At 42.9% G+C, this 25,018-nt stretch overlaps 1 protein-coding gene across 3 annotated transcripts in view; it reads left to right on the top strand.

The window, feature by feature from the left end:
* Positions 1-8,350: 8,350 nt before the first annotated feature.
* Positions 8,351-25,018, top strand: part of sema6a (sema domain, transmembrane domain (TM), and cytoplasmic domain, (semaphorin) 6A) — a 106,068-nt gene continuing 89,400 nt past the window's right edge. For 2 of the 3 annotated variants that reach the window (XM_084551210.1, XM_084551212.1), the window contains exon 1: positions 15,146-15,500. The gene's annotated coding sequence lies outside the window, so the exon portion shown is untranslated. Of the gene's footprint in view, positions 9,755-15,145; positions 15,501-25,018 lie in introns of those variants that run through there. The other variant, XM_084551211.1, reaches the window with a different exon arrangement.

The raw sequence follows: 25,018 nt of genomic DNA on the forward strand, positions 1-25,018 counted from the left end.
GAGGCGTCAAACTCAATTAAAGCATGTTGAGATAAATGGGACAGACACTCTCCATGACTAATTAAAATGGCGGACATGTAAGTGACATTAGGGAAGGCTGGTGACATTTAGTGACGATGAAATTGTTGACTTCCCAGTAGGGAAGTAGGTCGCGGCATCATCAAAGATTTAGCTTCAGAGTATAGCTGTGCTAAATATCTTGTTGCTTACGCACTGCTATATAGATAAAAAACTGATATAATCCCACATTTTTGCACACAATCTAATATTAATCTGCACCCACGGCGTGCACAGAATTCCCATCCGTCTCGGTGTAATATTGTCACACTGTCTTGTTTCGCCACGTCAGTTTCTACCAGTGGCTGTGACTTTTACTTTGAACAGTTGCAGTGAAAATAAAAGAGAATTATTTTATATACAAACTCTCGTTCACGGTGTATAAAATATATTGCCGTTCACTCTGCTGTTAAATTTATGTGCGAATGCCTCGTTCTTTTTAGTGAAAGGCGCAACTGTGTTCTCTCTTCTGCTTGAAACTGGAAATAATAATGTTTAATTTAGTTTTGTGGGTGAGAAACCTCCTGTGCCACTATCTGAACTAAATGGCAACAAAGGTATTGTCTTGGATAAAGTATTTAGCATTATAGTGAGTGATCATGTACTCTCAGCCTGAGCTGAGTGGTAGCGCAGCGGGCTAAAAGGTTGCAGAGGTCCTTAAAATGTCTCATCGCTGCATAGGACATGCTTTCTAGCATCCCTGAAAAGCTGCTAGATAATGCGGAGAAGGGGGCTTGGGACCAGAGGGTAACCGGTTTGAAATGCTTGGACTGACAGAAGGAAAACGTGTGGGTGAGTGGAGTGAATGAGCAGCGCTTTCTCTTTCCGCGTCCACAGCTGAAGGCACCTGACCTCCAAACTGCTCCCTAAGCAGCTGGCTCAGTACGAATGGGTTAAACACAGAGTTCAAAATATAAATCAAATGCAAATGTTACTTGTAAAATAATAACAGTATAAAATAGACCGTGTGCAGTACTCAACCTACACTTGTCTAACCTCCAATTATGACTTTACTGCCTCACATTTATGGTCAGTGCTTTCAACCGACAGTAGTCAAAAAATAACTTAAATATACACCCAGCACAGATTGTATCACGTGCTTTAGTTACTTGTTCATGCATCACTTTGTATATTGTAGATGCTCATAATTTACACCGATCAGGCATAACATTAAAACCGCTGACAGGAGAAGTGAATAACGTTGACCATCTTGTGATAATACAATGTTCTGCTGGGAAACATTTGGACCTGTCATTCATGTGGATGTTACTTAGACATGTACCACCCACCTAGACCAGACCAGACACCCCCACCTCATAGCAATGACACTCCTTGGTGGCAGCAGCCATCCCCAGCAGGATGCAGCCTGACACAGGCACACACACAAAAACGGTTTAGGAACAACTAAAAACACTCACAAGGTGTTGACCTGGCCTCCAAATTCACTAGATCCCAAAGTGATCCAAGTATCTGTGGGATGATTCACAGAGGCCCCTCCCCTCAACCCATGGGACACCACAGGACACCCTCAGAAGGCCCATGTCCATTCTCTGATGAATCACAACTGTTTTGGAGGCACAAGGGAGACCTACACAATATTAGGATGGTTTCCTTGCGTGGGATCAATACATTTCATCTTTCTCTATCTCTTTAAAAAAAGAAATTGTAGCAGACTCAGTAAATAAGTTTAATTTTTATGGAAGAATAACTAAAAAGATAGCACTGTATTTTTTTTCTCACATATTAAATACAAGACACAAGAGGGCAGTATTGAAACATACAAAAACAAAATAAAGGCTCTCTGGTCTCCCTACGACCCAGGCGCTGAAATTGAACCTCACCGTCTAAATTCACACTTGGCTGCTGCATAATCTTATTGTTACATGCAAGAAAGGCACCACATTGTAAATGCAAGATACGGCCTGGTGAAAATAGGGGCCAGACCGCCGGGCTGCTCAGCTTTAACGATCCTGTAACATTTATCTTCAAATTACAGCGAAATAAATCGTGATGATCAAGTTTAGGCCCCGCTCCGGATAATACGAACCGAGCCCCAGCTGCTTTGGAAGGTTGATTCAGTCCTTCCTAATGCATAATCCATGAGTTTTTATTTTTCCCCTGAAATGTGAGATGTCTCTTTGAAGTGCTTTGTGGTATTATTATACAGTGGTTTGACGAGTAATAATGTTGATGTCTTCTATGAGCTGTAATTACTGGATCTGGAGGTAGGAGGGCATTGCCAAAATGGGCTTGAAGTTTCAGTGTGGCCATGCTTTGATGTTCCATGTGTTGGCGGGGCGGTGGGGAGTGAAGCAAGGCAGCTTTTCCACCGGAGCAAATACCCACAAGTTGCTGAACTTTGTCTCTCATACAGGGACATGAGCTACTAAGCATAATGAAGCATAATGGCAAATAAAACAACCATTCTTTTGAAGAGCCTAGCCGTTTAGCGTTTGACTTTGGTAATCACAAAATGACAAATGGTCCCATCTCAGAGTAATTATGCATATCCCTTAAACACTCTTTAAATGATAAGCTTTCATTTGGGTGTATATGTATAAAACTGCACTGAGAGGGATAATGGGCTTGTTTGTGCTCTGTAAACCGAACCAGCTGCACTGCTCTGCATGATAATATTGTTTTTGTGCGTGCCATCTCTGGCAGACTTTCTGTGTTTGTAATCCACCGGCTCTTCGTCCTCTGTTCCACAATTTCCACACTGTCCTTCATATCTGCGTAATGACATGACCTGAGTGAAAGCGTCCTTGGCTGTGAACGCCGAGTCAACTGGAGGTGTGCTCGTGTGCGTTTTTTTTGGCTGTCAGCATGCACGAAGGCCTGTGCACATCAGTGCGTGCGCCCATCTGTGCGTGCGTGCACGTAGAACATGTGCGCGTCAGTGCGCGAGCTGTGTTGCTCTCGAGCTCAGTCATCCCGCAGAGGTGACTGTGAAACGATGGGAACAGACATTGCCATCAGAGGAAGAGGGGTTAGCGGGCAGGCGGCAGGATATCCCATCATATTAGGGCTGCTGCGCCCACTTCCTTCGACTCTTCCCGGCAGGCGGGTCCAGGAATAGGTCAGGAGGGGTCAAGCACGCTCCTCCCTCTGTCATTATCCTCCCATCACCTGCCGTCCTCTCTGTGCTGACAACAGAACTTTCTCCTCTGTGTCCCCACCCTTCACTCCAGACACCAGCTTCAGCTCTTTATGGCCCTCGCCCTCTGTTTATTCTTATCTGACTCTGCCTTTATGATTTTCACCTCGTTTTTTTTTTTTTTTTACCCTCCCCATCTGTTCCACTGTTCTCCCCTTTCTTCCCTTTTCATTTGTGTCTTTTTGTTCTTTTGACGGCCCTGCATCACCCTCAATTTCCCTCTGTCATTTTCTCTCGCAGGCACGGGCAACTTAGAGGTCCCAGTTGCAGCTGAACTCGAGATTGCAACCGAGATTTTCATACAGCCGGTGGTTCTCTCACAGGCAGACTGCAGATTGAGCCAAAGTCTTTCCGAGGAGAATCTCTGGTGAGTTTTTAGCAAGAGAGGAGAGAGAGGGAGCACTAGCTGCGTGCACAGCCAGCCTAACGCAGCCTGATGTGTGTCAACAATGCAGCTGAAATCTGGGGCAAGCGGTAATGCAATATAGATGTTATGTCATCATGAATATTTCATGATACACAACAATGCACTGTAATAGAATAATGCATGGGTATTGACTAAAATGAGCAGCACGGGTGATAATGTGATGTCTTTATATTCTGTGCCATGCAAATTTAAAGTGAAATATTTTAGCCATTTTAGCATAAAACGCTAGCTGCCTCTTCATTCATGTACTCCCCTTTTATAACTTTAACATTTTAGAAAATGCTCTTTAGGCATCCAGCTAGAAATTGCTGGTTTGCATCTTACTTATCAGACTTGGAAGTTCTCCAGGTTGCACACTAAACTGCAGACCTCTCTTAATATAAGAAGTAAATCGCCTTGTGGTTCACTGTGTATTGGAGCCGCACTTGCTGGGATGTGTTACGACTTTCTTTGAGCTCTTTATCATCAGAAACTTTGGCGTCACTCTTTGTCTGGCTGCTTTCCTCCCATCTGAGGAAATGCGGACTGAACTCGCTTAATGAGGAGACAAGAATATTTTTACATGATTTAAACAGAGATCACAGAGCAGACGTCCTGAACACATCTCTCTCTCAAACAGCCCGCGTCTGATAACAAATCAGCGCTGCAGATGAAAAACATTTACCATGGGAATTATTTCTGTTACCTGTCACGAGAAACCACACTCAAAATACTGTATGTCCAGATTCAGTACATGAGAAAGGGACTATTTTTGACAATGAGTGCTGCCATCTCCAATTAAAAAAAACATAATTTAGGTGAGTTTCATACCTGCAACTGCTCTTTATCAAATAATAATTCACCTGAAATCAAATGAGGAATCAGCTCACATTTAAGCCGCTAAACTCAAATTATCTGTCAGTATAGTAAAATGTTCAATCCAGCATTTAGCGGCTGTGGCAAATTGTTGAGTTATAGCTGTTGAATTTACCTGCAATGGCTCCGGCCGGGCCATTATCCTCCATGATAACTGGTTATTATCCCTGTCTGATTTATGCCGCTTCTGTCGACCCTCACCCACGGTGACCTACATTCACTTTCATCTCACCCATCAATCATTTAGCGGTTCAAAGCTAGTGCTTGTCTGTGGAGGAACGCGGAGGGCTTGATCATAATGACATTAATTCTCCTGTGACACCGTGGAAAAAGTGTGCAGTATTTTAAATCTAAACGCGCTTTTGCTGTACCTTCCGCAGATAAAACGGAATGCAAACTGCAATACATCACGAGACGATGAATGCGGAGCAGACTGTTTTGACAGCCACCTTCGATGAGAGAAATTATCAAGCTGTTATCGGGGCTACACTAGATGTGAAATCCTGTGGTTTTTCAGGGCAAAGTCCCATTTCAGCCAATTCCTTTCCCTCCTACTGTTACACGGATCCCAGCCACTTATGCCCAACGAGCCACAAACAACCACAATTCAATAGAAGCCACCCCAGGACTTCACAGAAAGATAGCAAAATATGACGTGGATTTCAGCTCGAAAACTATACAATTTACACATAGACACAGAGAGACGTGTCAGACAGAGTAGCACTGAGAAGGAAATACAGAAATTGTCTAGATTGAAAGATGGATGAGCTCTACGGGTGTAAGCAGGAGACGGATGACTTATTCAGTAGGGGCTGTGTGTACATGTCATTAAATCAGCCGCCATGCTCAAGGTTAAGTTAAAGCTGGATCTCAGGGAGAGACACTGGGGTAGGGTCTGTATCTGGATTTGCATCTGGATCAGCGGGCCGGGATGAAGTTAGGAATAGTAATATGCAGTGTCAGGGGAACATCTGTTTCCTCTTTGTATGCCACTGTAGTTGTTCGGAGCACAGCATCATTTCCTCATAAAATCAATTTCACTCAACACCTGATATGCATTCGCAGGTGCAGCGAGGTACACCGTGCTGTGTGCCGTACACAAACATCTAGCCTGCTCATGTAAACGGAGCAAGGAGACAAAGGTCAGTTGTGCTTCTTGCAGAGATCTGTGTGGGAATATAAAAAAACCAGAAAAACAGGCGTACTTGTGAAACAATTCTGCACAGAGATCAACAATTAATCTTGATCCTGCGTTAACTTGCCGCGAGGAGGCAAAGCATAACGAGCACTCACAGATGAAGGAAATAATGTTGACTGTCTCACAATAATGGCAATGTGCAATCCTGGGATATATGAAATATCGAGTGAACAGGGAGGTCTTGAAGTTTATACTAAACTGGAAGCGTGAGAAATGCACAAATGTAAGTACCTGAGAGATCTTGATTTGGGACAAATCGTTATGGCAACCTCGATGAACCTTGTCAGGTCATCTTCAAAAGCAGCGAGGGAGGAATGTCAATGAACGGGTTAGACTAAGTTTGGGGATTCCGCAAAATAAACGCCCTAATTGTTTGTAATTTTCACACAAATGAGACCATTGTCTGAAGATGTTGTCCTATCACTCACTGATGACAGGATAAGGATTAGCATGTGGGCAGAGGGCAGATAAGTGTCCAAAGATAAACATGAACTTATAAACTGTGGGCTTGTTTGGCCTGTTCTTTTCACGGTTTGCCTGACTTAGTGCTGTGACAGGCCTTTGTTTGGTTGTGAGAACAACGCTGTTAGGATCAGGGCCAAGAAATAAGTGACGGCCCAAAAAAAAATAAAAAATCACATTTGAATTTTTAGCATGCCAAGCAACAGCACCCCCGCGACCCTTAACAGGAATAAGCCGGTACAGAAGATGAATGAATGAATGAAAGCAATAGCATGCATTCTCGTAGCACCAGTTTTAAATGATAAATGACAGTGGGGAGCAAACATCTGTGACTAACTAACACAGAGAGACAGACAACCACACTCACACCTACGGCCAGTGTCTTTGGACGGTAGGAGGAAGCCAGAGTACCTGGAGAGAACCCACATAGACACAAAGAGATTCAAACCCAGAACCTTCTGGCTGTGAGGCATCAGTGCTACCCACCACTCCACAGTGCCACCCTTGATGCCTTCCAATTGCTGAAAATTTGGAGTTGAACATCATTTCATATCTATTAACTGTACTTAAAATAAAGAATTGAGACTATTTGATTTTATGTGATAACCATTTTGTCTGCCTGAATCCACAGCGGTTCTTCACCTTACAGCCCCGTTTGCAGCTGACGTCAACAACCTCCCTCCCTCATTCAGACCTCATCAGCATGACGTCCATTTCTGAGGTAGATGAGGGAGTGGGGAGGACACAGGCGCACATGCACAAGCACTCAGCCTCCCCCTACCCACCCATTCACACACACAAGCATGCACGCAAGCACGAACACTGAATCCCATCTGAGATTCTAAAGACTATGCTCTCTAACTGTCACTCCTAGTTACAGACCTATCATGCAGAAATGCTGACTTATTCATGGCTTTCATGCAAACCTGGATGCACAGAGGAAACTGAAGCTGGCTGGGGCGAGGCCCAGAAGGCTGCTCTCTGTTTGTGTGTGTGCGTGTGTGTGTGTGTGTGTGTGTGTGTGTATTACAGTAGTTTCTTACTATATCTTACTCAGCCATGCTTTACATCATTTTGCTATAGTAGGTCACACACACACATAATTGTAGCCTTCGTCTTAACCCTCAAACTGCTTTGTGAAGAAGTGAGGACCAGCCAAAATGTCCTCACTTTGCATCAATGTCCTCACTCCGATGGTGTAAAACTATAAACTGGTCTTCAGAAAGGTGTCTGTACAAGAGCACACACACACATATGTATCTATGGCTATCTTTGTGAGGACATTCATTGACAAAATGCATTCCCTAGCCACTTGCCCTAATCTTAAACATAACCTACTTGTAACCTTTACCCTAAAACAAAGTTTTAAAGCTCAAACAGTCTTGTAAAGAAGTGAGAACGGTCCAAAATGTCCTCACTTTGCACCAATGTCCTCACTTCGTTGGTGTAAAACTCAAGTTGGTCCTCAGAAATATAGCTGTACAAGGACACATACACACATAAATACAGAGACACACACTGAGGAAATATATGCTGACATATGTGGCTTACACAGTTTCTAATAAGGTTTTATACTGCATAGGAAAGGGAGGATAGACATATGGCACAATGGCGTGAATAGGGAGAACACATTCTATTCTGTATTATATAAATATAAATGTATTTTTTTTCATATTAAAGCATATTCACTGACAATAGCTGAGAGCATAGTTTACACATAATGGCTCTATAAAACTAGACCTACGGGCGTAATTGAGGATGATAAAAATCTGAAACTGTTAAATTGCTAAACGCATTTATTCATGCACACACACAAACACACTACTTGTCACTTATTACCAATAATGTTTAAAAGTGAGAAACAGCTAAGCTATTAGCTAAGTGGCTCATATTTATGCTGCTGTATAAAAGTTTAGCAACAATCAGTCATCTCTGAATACAAATCAGTGTTGTTCTTGCTAGCAGCGTTCCTACGGTTCTGAGTGCTTAGAGAGTAAAGATAAAAAAATAAAAATAAATGAGCGTTTTCTTGGAGACCAATTAAAATAGTGTGAAAGTGTTACTTGCCAGTTGGATGGTGCTGAAAATGTCATCCACTCTTCCTGTGACACTTTCTTATTTCCTGTAATACTGTTGTGCTGTGTTCACAACCAAAACATTGCAATTTACTGTATGCAGATATAGTTTGTTTATTTGTGCATGTGCGCACATACATTACATTACATCGATAAGAGTGCATGTGTGAGTGACATCTTTTGAGAGATAAGTGTCAGGCATCAGAGGATCATTATTCTGCTGCTCAGGGGCGACACTATCAGCTCTTCCTCATTTTAAAAAAGATCTATATTTTCCTTCCTTTGTGCAGAAACTGACACTCATCCAGGATCTGTTGTACTCTTCATTTGAGGTATTTGACAGTTACATCGCAAAGGAAGAGATAACATATCAGATGTGCGGCACACAATACATGTAGGAAAGACTGTACCCACGCACACTGCAAATACACAGAGAAACCTTTAAAAAACTTTAAACTGTGGTGGAAAAAGCAGACATTGAGACCACAAATATATAACAAAATAATAACATTTCACATCACAATAAAATAGTCCACCAGTTAAAAGAAGGCCTTGCAATAAAATTAGATTTTTAGCAGGGTTTTAAAAGATGCTCTGCTGAAAAAATAACTTCCTTACAGCAGCTATTGAATAACAGTCAAAATGTTTTTGCCAGAGGATCTCAAACACCATTCAGGCTAATAGAAAGTTAAAGGGATAGTTCACCCTAGAATGATATTTCGCTCATTATCTACTCACCCTCATGTTGACTAAGGGCTGGAAGAAGTTTCAGAGTCCTCCGTCCCTTCTCTGAGTTACAGGGGGTCTTGGTGTAGCAGTGCATTTCAATGCAACGGTTGTAAAGGGACACCAGAGCTCTTCGTAAAAAAACACACACAAAAAAACATCCAAATACCTCCATGATGCTCGTATGTAATGTCCGTCTTGTGCTGAAGCCCCAAATTGCGTAATTGTCCCGAAAAAAATTAAATAAGTCCACATTCCAAGCATGTTTGTAGCATTAGCTCCGAGTGTTGTTGTCCCGGCTCTTCCGCTGCCAGCGCGCATGCGCAAGGTTCGCACTGAGACTCGCTTCCTTGTTTACCCCGGCGAAGGACTAGAAGCAGCCCGTAATAGCCTGCCTTGCACCGGGACAACACTTTTTCGTGCAATTTTAGCCATGGCTCAATTCGCCGGGGTAAACAAGGAAGCGAGTCTCAGTGCGAACCTTGCGCATGCGCGCTGGCAGCGGAAGAGCCGGGACAACAACACTCGGAGCTAATGCTACAAACATGCTTGGAATGTGGACTTATTTAATTTTTTTCGGGACAATTACGCAATTTGGGGCTTCAGCACAAGACGGACATTACATACGAGCATCATGGAGGTATTTGGATGTTTTTTTGTGTGTGTTTTTTTACGAAGAGCTCTGGTGTCCCTTTACAACCGTTGCATTGAAATGCACTGCTACACCAAGACCCCCTGTAACTCAGAGAAGGGACGGAGGACTCTGAAACTTCTTCCAGCCCTTAGTCAACATGAGGGTGAGTAGATAATGAGCGAAATATCATTCTAGGGTGAACTATCCCTTTAAAATATCACAAATGTACTTTGGCTATGACTGTGTAAGGTTTTAAGAGCAGCAATAAAATCTTCAAATCAATTCTCAAACTAACAGGTAACCAGTGAAGCCCAAGAGGAATTCAAGTAATATGCTGACTACTGAAATGAGTTAAGAGCCAAGCCGCAGGTTTTTGAATTAACTGAAGCCTATCAGGATTTCCCTTGCTTATTCTGGAGTAAAATGTATTAAAGTAGTGAAGTCTGGAGTTGATGAGTGTGGGAAGTACCTTCTCTAAGTCTGAAAACGACAGAAAAGGTCTGACCTTAGTGAACAACGTAAGATACAGGAGACAAGACGGCATAGTTTACAATGCTATTAAACTACGATGATTTCTGGTTGGGATTTGTTGATGCAAAATTATACAGAGGACATATCGTTACTACTGGGCTTTAGTGGAACAGTCATCAGCATGACAATGGTAATGGATGTTACGTTTACCTATAATTTGACCCAGTGTAAGCGTAGAAACACTAAATAATATGTACAAGTAAGCTACTGTGACCAAGCAATTTCCCTTGTGGATCAATAAAGTTTATCTAAGTCTAAAGGCCCCAGGATGGAGCCCTGTGGAACTCCAAATGTGACACTTGAGGATGTTTCTATAAAAAAAACTAAGCAAGAAACAAACCAATATATTACCATATAACTGATATCAACAAAGAATTACAGACAATTTATGTTTATTTAGACAAAACCTGTAGATACACATCAGTGATCATCTTCTGTAGCTATTACCAGCAATTGTAATGCAATGTAATGTAGAAAATTTCATCTGTTTTGACTGTGGCTATTGCAATACAACAGCCCAACAGCCGTAACACATGTCCTATTAAAACCTACTTGGTGTACTTTTCTACACCTCACCTTGGATTAATATTGTTTGATGAACCTCGGCCAGAATCAGACTCAAGGCTTTTGGAGTGAAAAAGTACAGTGACAACGGCTGCACAATTTCCCTCTATCAAGCCTAAGTGCTAAATTACAGCGGTGGGTAACCTGTGCAGACCATTGATCAAAATGTCGAAACAGTGGAACAAAGTGGAGTGCACTTCATCCTGTGGTGTAAGCAGTTTGTACAGTTATTTCAAACAAATGCCTCCTTCTGATTCTACATTGTAACTATGCATGGGCGAACGTTTTAAGATGCCTACAAACTGTACTTTCATTTTAGGCATATTATGCAGTAGGTTGCAGCCACATAGGACGCTTTTGTTTCAATATTTCTCTAAAGCTTTCAAACTTACACACATTTTCAGTCACAGAAAACTAATACTTATGCAGAACTAAACAAAATAATTATAATTAAAGATTAAATATTGAATGCTCATGCATTAGGTCATAGTTCACAAAATACAGATGTACTATTTCTATATATACTTTACAAGTACATCAATACATTTTTTATGTACTTATTAAATATCTAAGTATATAGCATATATTAAATGCAGTTTTCCAAAATCATCAAACTGTCCTGTTGACCTGGTGCAATCACTGCCCATAAAACACAATTCAGAAATATGTTTTCTTCTGTATTAATATGTAAAATGTGTCAAATTAAACGATCAACTTTTATCTAAATAGATTACCTTACTCACTCACGAAACAGTTTCATGAACTTCAGTGTTTCCAAAAACAAACTGTATCAGTTTCAAGCCTGAAGCTTTTCACCATTGTTAGACTCAATCTATATCATCGACACTTTCCTGTCTCTTTTCAGCAAGTGAATATCAATAATAAGATGACAGAAACAGCTGAACACAGTCTGTACACTGGTAGTTATCCTGCAAAAGTCACAAACGGATTGGTTTAGTAATCAGCAGTGCCTTTAGCCACAAATTGGAAATGCACCTACACATCTTCTGTTTTCCTCTTTCCAACCACTGGGGAAAATAAACAGGCTGCGCTGCCCATTAAAGTACCAAAAGGAGAGATACCAGACACATTCAATGATTGGCCAGCAACAGTACACTGGCGGTTACCACTGTAAATAGGCTCTGTTTTTTTTTTTTCCTCTCGGCTGTCTGTATGATCCACAGGTGAGGTGCAGCCATTAGGGCCCAGGCAGCAGAAGCAATGGCAGTTTTAACAAATGATGCTCCTCCAGTGGTCCAACTGTAAAACACACAGCTCAGCAGGCTTCGAGGAGACATCGTATCACCGGCAGTACACCATATTGTTATATAAAGGCCCAGCAAAACTCCCGTGTGACTCCAGTAAGGTCCAAAACCTAGACATGGCCCACGGACACACTGTGGGGGTGTAGTCGGCTTGTTATTTCTTAACAAGCAGTTTTTCAGATATGTAGACTGACGTGTTTAAAAATGACTTCTTAAGGACAAATCATAAATGTCCCTAAATGTATGTTTTATATTCATATCAGAGCTCATAAACAGTAATAATTACATTTATCAAGTACAGTATTTGAGTAAATTTACTTCTACTTTACATTTTATGGGAAGGGAAAAAAAGTGCACTTGTTTCTCCACTGGATTTATCTGACAGCTGTAGTTATTGCTCAGATTAGGAAACACATGATACACTCATAAAAAAACACCACGCTGTGAAAGTTGAAACGAGGGCTGCCCAACATTTTGGGCTTGTGATCTTTTATATAAAAAGCACAGTTTAGCTGGTGCCTCTCGTGGCATTTCAATTGTTTATGAGTTGTTTGCAGTTCCACCAGAGATATTTCCCCTTCAGCGCATTTGATAGAAAAGAAAACAGTCTGAGGCCCAAATATGTTTTTGTAGAGTAAAGTCACAAAAAGCACTGATTAGAGAAGATCGAAAGAAATGAAAACCAACGCATGCGGTACAACTTTGTTTTTCTTCTTATTAATTCTCTCCTCGCCTTATTAAATATTTCACGACCCCTGAGATTGAATGTATGACTCTTTGGAAGGGGCTAGGTCTTTAGCTTGAGAACCACATAACTGAACCGCTGAAAAGTAAAATATTGTTTTAACATTTATGCAACGATGTTAACAAAGTATTAATGTCTCAACCACAGTTTTCTTGCAGGACACATATCTTGCATAAAATTGCAGGATATTTAAAGTTGCACTTTCACTTGTAACTATTCTTTTTTTTACATTTATGTAGTATCTGCACTTTTCACTACTTTTCATCAGCAGAGGGAAATGTGCAGGTGGGAGGCGAAGGCGCAGGAAATTTGCTGCATATTGTAACAAAATTTTAATGCCACACACTGGAAGAACTACGTACGTGGGAATTAGTCGTAGTGGAACCAGTAAAATCAGAAGAAGATATCTGTGGCACTGGGAAGGTAATGTTTTAGATCAAGTTGCAGGGGTTGGAGAGAAGACACGGTGAATGAAATTCGTTTAGTCAGAAGACATAAAAAAATAATAATAAAAAAAAAGGCCTGGGTTTGAGCTGAGCCAGAGTCCCTGAAGAATTGCTGCTGCGTGCCTGCTGTCTGTCCCAGCCTGAGGTGTGATGGTTGCTCTATTTAAACCACCTCTTCTCCACACACACACACAGTCCCAATGCGTCTTGGACAACTTCAGCAAGATAAGCGAGATAAGCTCTGACATGAGCATATTTTCAGAGTTCAAACTAACTGGTGTGCATCTTGACATTATTGAGCTCGAATTATATCCCGCCCGCCTCCCACACTTTGCAACACTTCCACTTCAAAGTGTGCGTGAGAGTGTGAGAGAGAGAGAGAGAGAACGAGTGAGATGGAGGGAGAGATTAAAGAATGTAAAGATGGCGTGTGTGCACTACAGAGGAGTTGTAACGTGGTTTGATTTGGTTAGAGGCTCGCAGGATTCGCACGACGGCTGATGTTAACATTTCAAAATGCTTTTTTCCTCCTCTCCCTTTGCGTCTCCACAATGATTCACCTGCATGTGTCAACAGCACACAGAGACTTGCACTCGAACACGTCTCTCACACATAATGTTAATCAGCTCGAGCAAAGCCTGCTGCACGTCATGCTATAAGGTGACATGCATGCTACGTGTGGGGATGCATTGCAGACAGTTAATTGCCAAAGAGGTGCTTTCATTTGCATATGCCTCACATTTCAGTCCCAGTCTGTTTTTATATAGTAAGGTCTTTCTAAATCTGACTAAATGACAAAACAACAATAGAGTAATTATGTTTTCTTCATCGTCTGCACGGGGCCTGCATGGCTGTTTTAACTGCATGGCGGTAAATGAGTTTTGTTTTTGAAACAAATTAAATGATAACAGATGAGGAAAAGGCTGGCAGGCAGGAGCGCATTAGCTTACATTAAAGGACCACAGTATAGTGTTTGGCATTTTTGGCATTGAGCCTGTGGAGGCAGAACTGTACTGAGTTGTTACAGTAACAAGACAGCAATGGTGCCTGACAGGCATCTACTCAAGAGCACTATTGCACATAGGCTGCTGCTTTCACAGGTGGTTTGTTATTACATAATGATAAGTCCATATTAGCTTTGTCCCTCTGGAGCTTAGATCTACACATATATGATGTAGATGTCTACACTGGGTGTGTGCGCACTGTCATACACTGTGTGGTTGTGTGTCTGAGAGCATGTGCAAGTAGTTATGTTTGTGCCTTGTGGCAGCCTTGCGTTTTCCAATCTGACAAATTGATGTTGATTTTGGCTGGGCTGTGTGTGTTTGTGTAAGGGAGACAGAGTGTGCGGAGCAGGCATCAGATTGTAAATGTAGCATAAATCCGAGCAACAACTTTTTGAACTTCGCTGTTGTGTTTTCGGAGTTTACCTGATGGCCCCCGGTGATGAGATGAGGGCCAAGTGCTGTGAAGTAGCGCCTCATTTGGTGTGCGTGTGTGCGTGCGTGCGTGCGTGCGTGCCACTTTGGGGCCAAGAGGGACCACCGGGGAGGCAAGGGCGGTCCTGAGACTGGAGACAACAGACAAGAGAAGCTTTGAACCTGATCACATTCCGATTCGCATCGGCACAAATTGGTTACGAAGGAGGTCCTGCGTCTCTATTGTGTCTTCAAAATCACCAGTGACACTTCGATTAACGCACGTCTACAAAATACCAGTTCACTTATTAAAAGGCCCAGTAACATGTTTCCCTTTTTTTCTGTGTCGACACTATTAATAGCGCTCAAGCTTTCCCCTTCTCCAGCTCGCATTCTTATGAAATGCCGCTGCGTAAAAATAGAAATACAGTTGTCCATATCTGGCACCCATTGACACAATAGCTCCCGTTCCCTAGCCGTGGCTCCTCCCTGTGTATGTGTGAGGGAGCGTGTGTGTGTAGCGGGTGGGTGACAGCTGGGCTCGCAGCGCTCCGCTCCAGTCTGGTAAGAAGCTTCATCTCCAAATAGGATGACCGTCGGCTTTTGTGGAAGGGACTGCGCTCGGCTCCGTCGCTAGTACTGGGACACCCGCTTGATTCCGTCCGTTCACCCGAGAGGAGTTTAAGACCCCCAAAAAACGCCGTTTCCCCCCCTTGCCTCTCGCTCTTTCTCCAGTGTGGATTTCCGATGGATATTCCGATCTGAAGAGGTGTGATTTGAGCGAGGCATGTAACAAAAAGAAGCGCATGAGAAAAGTAGCGCTCGTGTTGTTATTCTGAAAACGGGCACCATCTGAACTGCTTTCAGAGACGTATCTCATGGATTACTAAAAGGCAGAGCTGCACGACCATTCCGAGGGATAGCCATTCATGAGCTGAAGGTAAGATTTCCTCGTTTATGTCAAACTTTATGCGCTTATACATCCCGTATCAGCCTTTCTCCAGCCCCCCGAGGCTTGCTTTCAGCACAGCCGAGCTGCCGGGCGACAAGTGCACAACGTTACTTCACCAACTTACTGTGCGTTTGTGTATTTATAAAGCATTCTTTAAACTTTAAACAAAAAAATATATGGTTGTTCTTTTTTAAAAAATTGACATGCGATTGTTCCCTATATGAAAGATACCGTCCGCTGATATGAACAGCTCGCAATTTCGTGCGTAATCCCTCTTATACTGTTTACCCATTTGGAATAAAGAAGTGTTAGTCTCTGAGGACCCATTTTGGATCACGCCGTGTCTAAACACGAGCGAAACGATGTCGGTATATCACTCTGGCAGGTACATGAACGACAAATACGAAATGTGTTTGTGGGAACTTGCAGGACTGAATCACTGTTCTCCTGCTCCTCTGACTAATCAGTGTTTTTTCCCAGCCTTCTGGAGATGTTATAAGACTACTGCCACAAATCTAAAGTAAAATGAACATTTGGAGCAATCATATGACCTTATTAACGTGTCTCATCACACTGAAGTGCTTGCTTTGTGATTACTGTGAATGGCAGGGTTGTTTATTTGTTACTTGTGTCCCCATGGAGGGAAATTTAGAATTAAAATAGCAATTTAAAGGATGGATTCATTTAAGAATCTACTGACTTCTAACCTGAATCATACAGTAATTTTACATTCAGATTCTATTGTTCTCAAGTAAGTAAGTCTTTTTGCTCAGACTTTTCTATTTCTCCCCCTCTCTCACTCTGCTCCACACACACACCGGGTAAGGGTGTGTTCAGGGACTCAAGGCTACCAGGAGGTGGAGTGGTTACTATTATTCATGTCCAAAAAGATCAATCCGATGTTTGTAATTCTGACCGGGAACAGAACACCGGGGCTCAGAAGTGGATTTGCCATTAGATGAAGTGTTGCTGCACATTATTTCTCTAACAAGGCTGGAGAGAAGATAGAGGCCCCACAAACCATATCCAGCGCCAACACCCAGTTACTCTGTGGTTGCCCCTCATCCCTCCTCTCCTCTCCTCTCCTCTCCTCTCCTCTCCAGTGTGTACAATCCCCCAGAGGCACTGGGAAAAAGCTCCGAAAATGATTTGGTAACTCTAAATGTAGGTTATAGATTAGTGAAATGTGCAAGGGAGATGATATAAATGGGTGAATCTAAGCAGTATTGAATGCACACAGCAAAAAATATGTTTCTTGTCAGCTGATTTTCAGCAGGAGCACATGGTGTTTTGGAAACATAATTCCAGTATCAGTCTTAAAAAAGGGGTTGGGGTTGGGGGGGATTTGATGATTTCACATGCAGCTCTCAGAGGAAAGAGTGTTGTACAGTTCATCTGCTTTTCCTGAAACGACTGGAAACACTTGGTACTCCTCTTCATGTTTTTTCATCTGTGACCTAAGCCAGTATACACACTGTGCTGGGGATTACACGTAGATCTAAAATGTGAAATAGCAGAGTGTTTTAACATTTTACCTTTGCTCCTCCTACAACATTAGCCTCAAGGCATTCAAATGTCCTGAAGGCATTTTTTTTTGGAGATGTTGCACAGGCTGTAAACCCAACCAATGCTGTTTCACAAAGGCTTCGGCACCACAAAACCAGAGTGCTAATCCCGCTATTAACACTTTATACTCCGGCATGTTGGGGTGCTGATACAAGAATTACAGCGCGATTACCTTTGTGTTAACAGCCTGCCTGTTGTCCTCCTAGAGAAGCAGAACAGAGCAGAGCGGCCAGAGATGTTGCTCGTATTTGGAGCAATGCTCCGTGGAGCGTTTGATCTGCCGATGCCTTAACAATGGCAATGGGGATGGCATTGTGTGTGACTGATGTGAATTTGTCACACTGTGTGTGTGAATAGGAAGAGAGAGAGAGGGAGAGAGTTCGTGTTTACCTTTGCCAGTTTAGGACAGATGCAGAATACAGTGAGTCTGAATAATTGATAAATGGCTTTTCTCCTGTTCAAATGAATTGGCCTCCTATTATAAACAATGTGACCAGTCATCTGCTGTTAACCACTGGTCCTCATTCAATGTCAATACCCGGCATTCAATAGAGTGTGTATTTATGCATATTTTATAAAAGCCATGTTTTATTGATGTGCGGCCTTGGTGTGTGGGCTGTTTTTTTTTTTTTAACAATTAGAGTAAAAGAAAGCATCCAACCCGTCTCACTCATTCCGAATGTGATTTATTGATGATTAACCCATTTTCCAGTTTCCACGTCTTTCTAAATTGCTTCTGCTTTAACTGCGCCGCCTCAATTGCCGAGCGACAAACCTGCGCTGGCAGTGGAACATAGAGGGGAGACAATAATAAGAATGATAAAAATAATGAAAGGATTATCATTTGCATGTGTTTTAGCACATTTTGTTACGGGAGCAGGGGTCATGCGTTTTTAATGGAACTGTCCATCACGGATGTTGCAAGGCGCATTTGCCGATTTTAGCTGTGCTTTTCATATTCAGTGGGAGTCTGCTGTGATTCACCAGGTAAATAAATAAATAAATAAATAAAGAAAGAATCAGGAAGATATTCTAACCTGCTTTAACGAATTACACAACTCCCCCTCTGTATACACATTTTTCTACTTAACCCCCTGCTGCTTGATCTTACTCTTTTTGTTTTGTTGGCTATGATTTCTCTGGCCCTCTGAAGTTGAACTCATTATCTGATGATGCGTACTGAATAATATTTTACAGGGTGAGATGGTAGAGCTATGTGTTTAAATCTGTTTGTGTATTAGGTTTTTCTCAAGAGTCAGAGGTTTAATTGCTTGCTACCCCATTCCTTCTGGTTAAGTTGGAACATATCGGTCACGGTTTTTAGAAGATGATAAATGACATTCAGTCTACTACGAGCACCTCTGGTTCACCGTGCCGTACAGTCCAGTGTTGTGCTCACAGCATGGCTCATTGAAAGTGTAATCACTCGCTAATCACTTGTTTTAGCGTGTTATTTCTGTTCTCTCTCTCTCGCAAACACACGGATGGATGCAAGGGGTTCCGCTTTCCAACTTTCAGTGTGTTGTTCTAACTGACTGCCTTCTCCCACTTATCCTTAATCCATAGTGGCTCCATAAAAATGACTCCGCAGCACGTCCTCAGCCATCCATGTGTTAAACACTCTTCATACTCGTCACATTAGCATAATTGATTGAGCGTGTTGTGTACTGTATGCCAAAAAAGCCAGAAGCACGAGCGGGCCAGTCTAGCGAGGAGTGTCTGTCGGTGTTTTGGCTGCTGGTCATTGGCATGGGTTTGTTGTTAGAAATTAAAGTAAATTAGAAAGCGATAGAAAGTAGAAGAGTGTTGATGAGCCTCACTTTGCCACATGCATGTCAAATGAAACCCCGTCCACTGAAACGTTTTATATTCAGCCTTAAACAGAGGTTTTCCCGGAGTGGATTTTCTTTTAATTTCAAATGCTTAGAATGTGCAGCATTATCATGTGGTAATACCTCTGTCATTTCAGAGTTTGGTTGCTTGTCATTACGCAAATGGAATGAAAGGGAAATGCATTTGTAGGGATAATCCAAAAGCATCAGGGCTTTGTGTGATTGCCTGGGAGATGGCTGAATGACTGGCCTTGAATAGAGCCAAGTCTTGCACTTGCAGATCAGACGATATAAATCGTGGTACACAGTGTCAAAATACGATGTCCTAGTTCCCGTGCTGCCGTTGTGCTTTTTTTTTTTTTTTTTTTTTTTTTTGCAGGTGACAGAAGCCAGCTGTGAGTCATGGACCCGACCACAGCCCGATAAGACTCATTAGGGTCGCATCCGCCGCTGTTGCTGTGGTTAGTTCTGTGGTTAGTTTTGCTTGTTGGGAGCCAGTGAGGAAGTGTGTGTCATGTGGATGTTAAGCAACAGGAAATCTCTGCCGCCTCTTCATTTGTTCCTTTACCTCTAACACTGCAGATAAAATATATCACTGTGTGTCTCTCTGCCGGTGCAGAGTCAGACCCCTACCCATGTTCTGCACAAAGCACGGAGGGTGTCTAATGGTGGGTGGGGGGGCTTAGAGTGTGCACTCACTGTGTGTACTCTTTGCAACTACGCGTGCATGTTTGCGTGGAGTTGTTCGAGTGCATCTGTCCCTCCTCCCCAGGCCCCAGCGATTGGCACTGCATCTCTCATCTATTAATCATAGAGAGCGCTTGCTCTCTCATTCCGTTGCCATAGTTTCAGGACCTGAGACAGTGTTGGGGTGCCTGGCTGCCTAGAGAGAGGAAAAGTGAGAGGAGAGAGGAAAGGAAAGGAAGAGAGGAAAGGAAAGAAAGGAAGAAAGAAAAAAAGGAAAGGAAAGGAAAAGAAAGGAAGTGTGACTCTGGTGGAAATTAAATATAGAGTGTGTTATGGGCAAGACGGAACAATTGAAACAGAGCAGAGAAGGAAAGAGGGGAAGGGACTGAAAGAGCAATGGCAGGCTAACACACTGAGCAGGTCCTCACACTGTGGATGAGAGTGCTTCAAGAACCAAAATGGATTCCATTTTTATCTCAGCAGTAAATCCTCTATCTCCTTCTGTGTGCATCTCTCTCACACATACACAAACTGGCTCTCCATCTCTCTGCTCTCTCCTCCCTAAAGAGAGTCGAAGAATATTTTCACAGTAGGCATCATCTTGCGAATAGTACACTCATGGGGCTGGTGTATCTTGAGCGTGTTACAGTACATTGAACTGATGTTATTTCACCTTGCTTTACAATGGAATAGCCTTCCACTGTGCTGAGATGGAAGACGGGCTCGGGCCCCCGTTTCATGCTCAGTTGGATGTTTTGATGGTAAATCATGCTGAATTCATGTGTTATTCAATGATAGATTACTACAGAAATCGACCGTTATGGAAATTCTCAAGGCAGGGAATACCTCTCTCTCTCTCAAACCTTGTCTCTCTGTCTCTTTGTTTTTATCTTACTCTCTTTCTCCCTGATCCTGTCCTGTTTTCTTTCCGTCCACATTGAGATTTTCTCCCCTCTGTGCTGAAAGAATACCGAATGTGCGCTGTCACCCCCACAGAAGGGGTTCTTGTTTTGGCGATAGACTTTGTACCTCCCATATGACCTCATAATCTCGTCTGGGTCTTTTAGTGGCTAACCGTGCTCTAATGTGGTGGTTGTATTATCGCCTTGTCTCATCACATCATACCCAGCTTGTGAGTATTTCCAGTGGGAGCTTTTGGAGGGCCGGCAACTGGCAGCACTGTAATCATGGGCTTCTGACTGCATGCAACCACCTCAAATGCATGCACACTCGCTCATATGCACGCACACAAGGCGCATTTAAGTGCACACAAATTCATGCGCCAGGGGAGTTTCTTTCATGAAAGAAAGATTGAAGAGGAATGAAAAAAAAAGCCCATCATTGTTAGAGCGATGCATGCAGTGGCTGCCAGTGGGCAGAAGCCCAAGAATACCCGATTGTAGACTACACTATGTAATTCTCTCTTTGCCATGTGTGGACTTTCTGGTCAGGAATTACCATTAGGGTACAGAGGGACAAAGGAACAAGTGAGAGGGTGTGTTTGCTCTTTGTGTTAATGGCTCTGAGGTGGTTTTGTACCTTTGAAGTGATGGGATTGCAGGTGACATCATGGCGGTCGCATTCTCAGGTGCAGCAGGTGAATTAATCCAGGTGGGGGATGGAGTAGAAGTGTGTGTCTGTGAGTGTGTGTGTGTGTGTGTGTGTGTGCGGATCTGGCATTTCAGTGCCTCCTGAGTATTTGCAGAGGAAGGCATGCCCGGCTATGTGTGTGTGTGCATGTGCATCAGTCATCAAAGCAGAGGAAAGCCAGTGTGTAAGGTGATCTGTATGCTCGTGGCAGAGCAGCAGTCATACTCTCCCAGAGGCTATAAGCCTCGCTGAATGTGGAACAAGCAGCTTCTTCTCCGAAGCCCCCACTGCTGGTTTTGCAGGCGCGGGCCAAACGAGGCTAGACAGATTTAGTTTATTATCCATGTTTCTGGATTTTCTCCACAGAAACATTTCGGTTCAAATTATGTGTCAGCAGGGATGCAGTTTCACATAATCTAATATTGCTTACTACCTCGTGCAGCAAACATGTATTAGCTGGCCCTCAGCCTGGCAGGACAAGCTCAGCTCAAACAACCGTCAACTGATATCCTAGAGAGCAGATGATTATTAACAACCATCCCAGGCTCGCCTAACACCCTGATGACGATCTAAATTTCTTGTAATTGACCCTGGCTGTATATTCATTATTTCCAGGTGTCTATTAAATCCTTTCAATGACCTGCAGTTTTTCTAGCACATAAACATTCAGCCACATGAGAGTCGGCAAAACAAACTCAGAGCAAATAGAAAAACACAGACTGCATGTGATTGTAGAGTTTTGTCTCAACCCTTGTTAAAAATCTGCCTTTCCTTGGTCACAGTTGCTGGCAGACTACAAGTGATTCCCCGGAGGGTCCTCTATTTCAGAATCCAATCAGGCAGAACTCTGAACAATATTACCTCTGTGTGTGTGTGTGTGTGTACATTTATTACATAGCTAATGAACAAATTGCAGCCATGTGGCATGGCCTGGTGGCGCGGCTGTTGAAAAAAGATACACACACACACACAGACACACGGTCTCACACACCAGGCACACACTCCAGTCCCCAGCAGCCTTCCCTCGTCCCTCGTTTCACCACAACACACACACACACACACACACCCAACCACAAGGCTCCCAGTGTTCTTGGCCTGTCTGTCCATCAGCTCATGCGGAGCGCTGGGCTGGGAGTACTTATCATCACTCTGCTGAGTGGAGGCCTCACAAAAGCCCGCTCACACACACACACACACACATATACACATGCATGTCCAGTCAGTTCCGCCAGCACAGGGAGACTGCTCGGTACAGGCAGGGCTGCTGGACTGATTAAATGTATGGTGTGACAGCAGCCTGAGCTGACACTGGGAAGAAGAAGAAGAGGACCTGATAGGAAAATGAGGAGACTTGCAGATAGACAAGCAGAGAGGCAGCAGCCCCGTCTCCAATAAAATATATTTAAATACCTTGCTTTCATTTGCTTTCCCAAATAAGGCGTGGGAGACATGCAGTTGCTGGAGAAATTATATTCACTGCCAGTGTTTTTGCAAAAATCCTGATATCGCATTGAAGTGAGAGAAAGGAGGTCAAGCTGAATGGGAGAACTCCCAGGACGTCAACACCAGGGATCAGCTTCTGTCTGTGTTGTTAGATTTAGGCTACTACTAAAACACTCGGATAAGATCAGGGCAAATTTGTGCTCTTGGTGAACTTAACGAGTCTTCACAGCTCATACTTTTTTTGTTGTTTTTGCCAGCTATTGGGTTATCTGAAAAAGGAGTCGTACAGAATTTCGCAACACACACTAATTTCATTTCTTGCTAAAAGTTACAATGAAATTTACCACTTATGTGTGTTTGGCAAATATAAAGAGACGTGTATAACCGGTTAGATTAGATTTGCTCATATCCTGGAAATATTGGAGACAGCGAGACTGGCTCTATCACAAGATAACAATATTTAACTAAGCTGTACAAAAATTTAAGTGCAGTGGTTTTATGGCAGGTTCCCATTCTTGGCCACCAGTAACTCAGTAATTATTTTGCGTAAGGACAAATAATAAGATAAATAAGACAAATAATGTATAATTTTATGTGGACGCCTGCTAAGTTGCTGTCAGGCAGATATGGCTACTAGTTGTTTCCTGTTTTGCTGAAACACTTCCTTAAATCATGCTTATTTGCAAAGATGTAACACGGACTCAACAAGTTTGAACATTACCCTAAACCATGTGCCAGTGAGAATTTGTTGTATATGAATGTCCTTTGTAGGACAAGCATGTCGGCAAAGACACAAATGACGAATGAGTCAGACAGCCAGCCAGACAGTCATGCAGATATCCAGTAGGTTAGTAGGCATGGAGGAATGCACAGGCTCACGGAGCTAATCGGGATATTTAAGAAGACAGGTCGAGAGGAAGACAGCCTGTCAGAGGGGGTAATAGAACGAGCCTTGACTGTTTGCAGGGGAGACAGGCAGTGAGGTTTCAGGGCGCACGGAGCAAAGAAGCCAAACACATCTCCTTTTCAAAATGGATTTTTCGTGAAAAGAAATAATATTTCGCCCCGGCCCGTTCCATCCTCCTTTTAATCTGGACAAAAGGTGCTTCGTATGTGGGCAGGTAATCAGGCGAGCAGGTTGATAGGCAGGAAGACACACAAGCTGTGAGGCAGGAAAAAGAAATTGTGCCCTGCATGATAATGTATTCATTCATCCCCCCACTCCGATAATGTTCACGGCATGCTCGGGTTGATTCATTCATCACAGTCTACTGGGGGCCCTTTTATGTTGTTTGTTAAAAAGCGTCGTTGCTTTTCTAAACCTGTTAAGGTTTGCTGACTGGATTATTCAAGAGGTGATCGCTTCTGGGTTTGTGAAGGTGTGCGAGGCAACGTGCGCGCATTCGCCTTGTTTGCGCGCGTATGCATAAATTGGTGCGTGTGGAAAGAGAGAGCTCTGCAATGAGACCTGTTTTGGTCTCCGAGTAGTTTGGTTTGATTGGGCGCTGCACCAGCTGCATACTGAAACGCTTGTCTTTTGATCTACTCCCATCCTCGACTAATCTGGGACCATCTCATCCGTTTCACTGATAGGGTATGTGCTTTTGTTGTTCCTATTTTTTTGTTCTTTCCTGTGGGATCGGTTTAATTTCACCTAACTGACCAATAAATCTTCTGTTTATTGATTGTGGTGTTATACAGCAGTCGAAACCCTGATTATTTAATTGGCTTTGGAATCTGAGTGAGGAGACGTGGCGACTCGCCCAGCTCCTCTGAAGAGAGTTTGATGAGTCAAAACTGGTCAGACATCATCACACAGAATTATTCCAGTTTTTGGAAGATTAATAGAGTCTGTGTATTTTCTCAGCATCAAATCCTGTTTGCATAAACGCTTTACACTTCTGGTGTCAGCTGTTGAACAGGTAGGAAAAACAATAGAAAGCCAATTCAATAGTCACCTGCTTCAGTTTCTGTCTTCCACCCTATCCTATCCTTCTTCCTGTGTGCCGGTTTGTGCCACGGTACATGTGAGCTAACCCTGGATGCATGAGATCTAGTAATGCTAGCTAGTCTAGTAATGCTAGCCGGGTAACTAGATAGGAACACCTTGTGTCAAGTGAGGCTATGTACACCCACTATCTGTTAATGATTTACACGCTTCGGCTGTAATTGCAGAGGAATGACTGTTTATACAAATTTGCAAATATTTGTTTTCTTTATACTGAATTTATATCCCTATCAGAAGGTTTTAGTGCTCTTAACCAAGTTCCCAGCTGGTCTTATACTTATAGTAGGGTTAATAAAAAAACAGAAAGACTTGGAGCGTTTTGGATGCTCTGAGGCTCTGTTAGAGGAAGTAGTATCGCTCTTGTGAGTTTTCAGAAAATG

The sequence above is a fragment of the Chelon labrosus genome (assembly GCF_963514085.1).
Source record: "Chelon labrosus genome assembly, chromosome: 9".
NCBI lineage: Eukaryota > Metazoa > Chordata > Actinopteri > Mugiliformes > Mugilidae > Chelon > Chelon labrosus.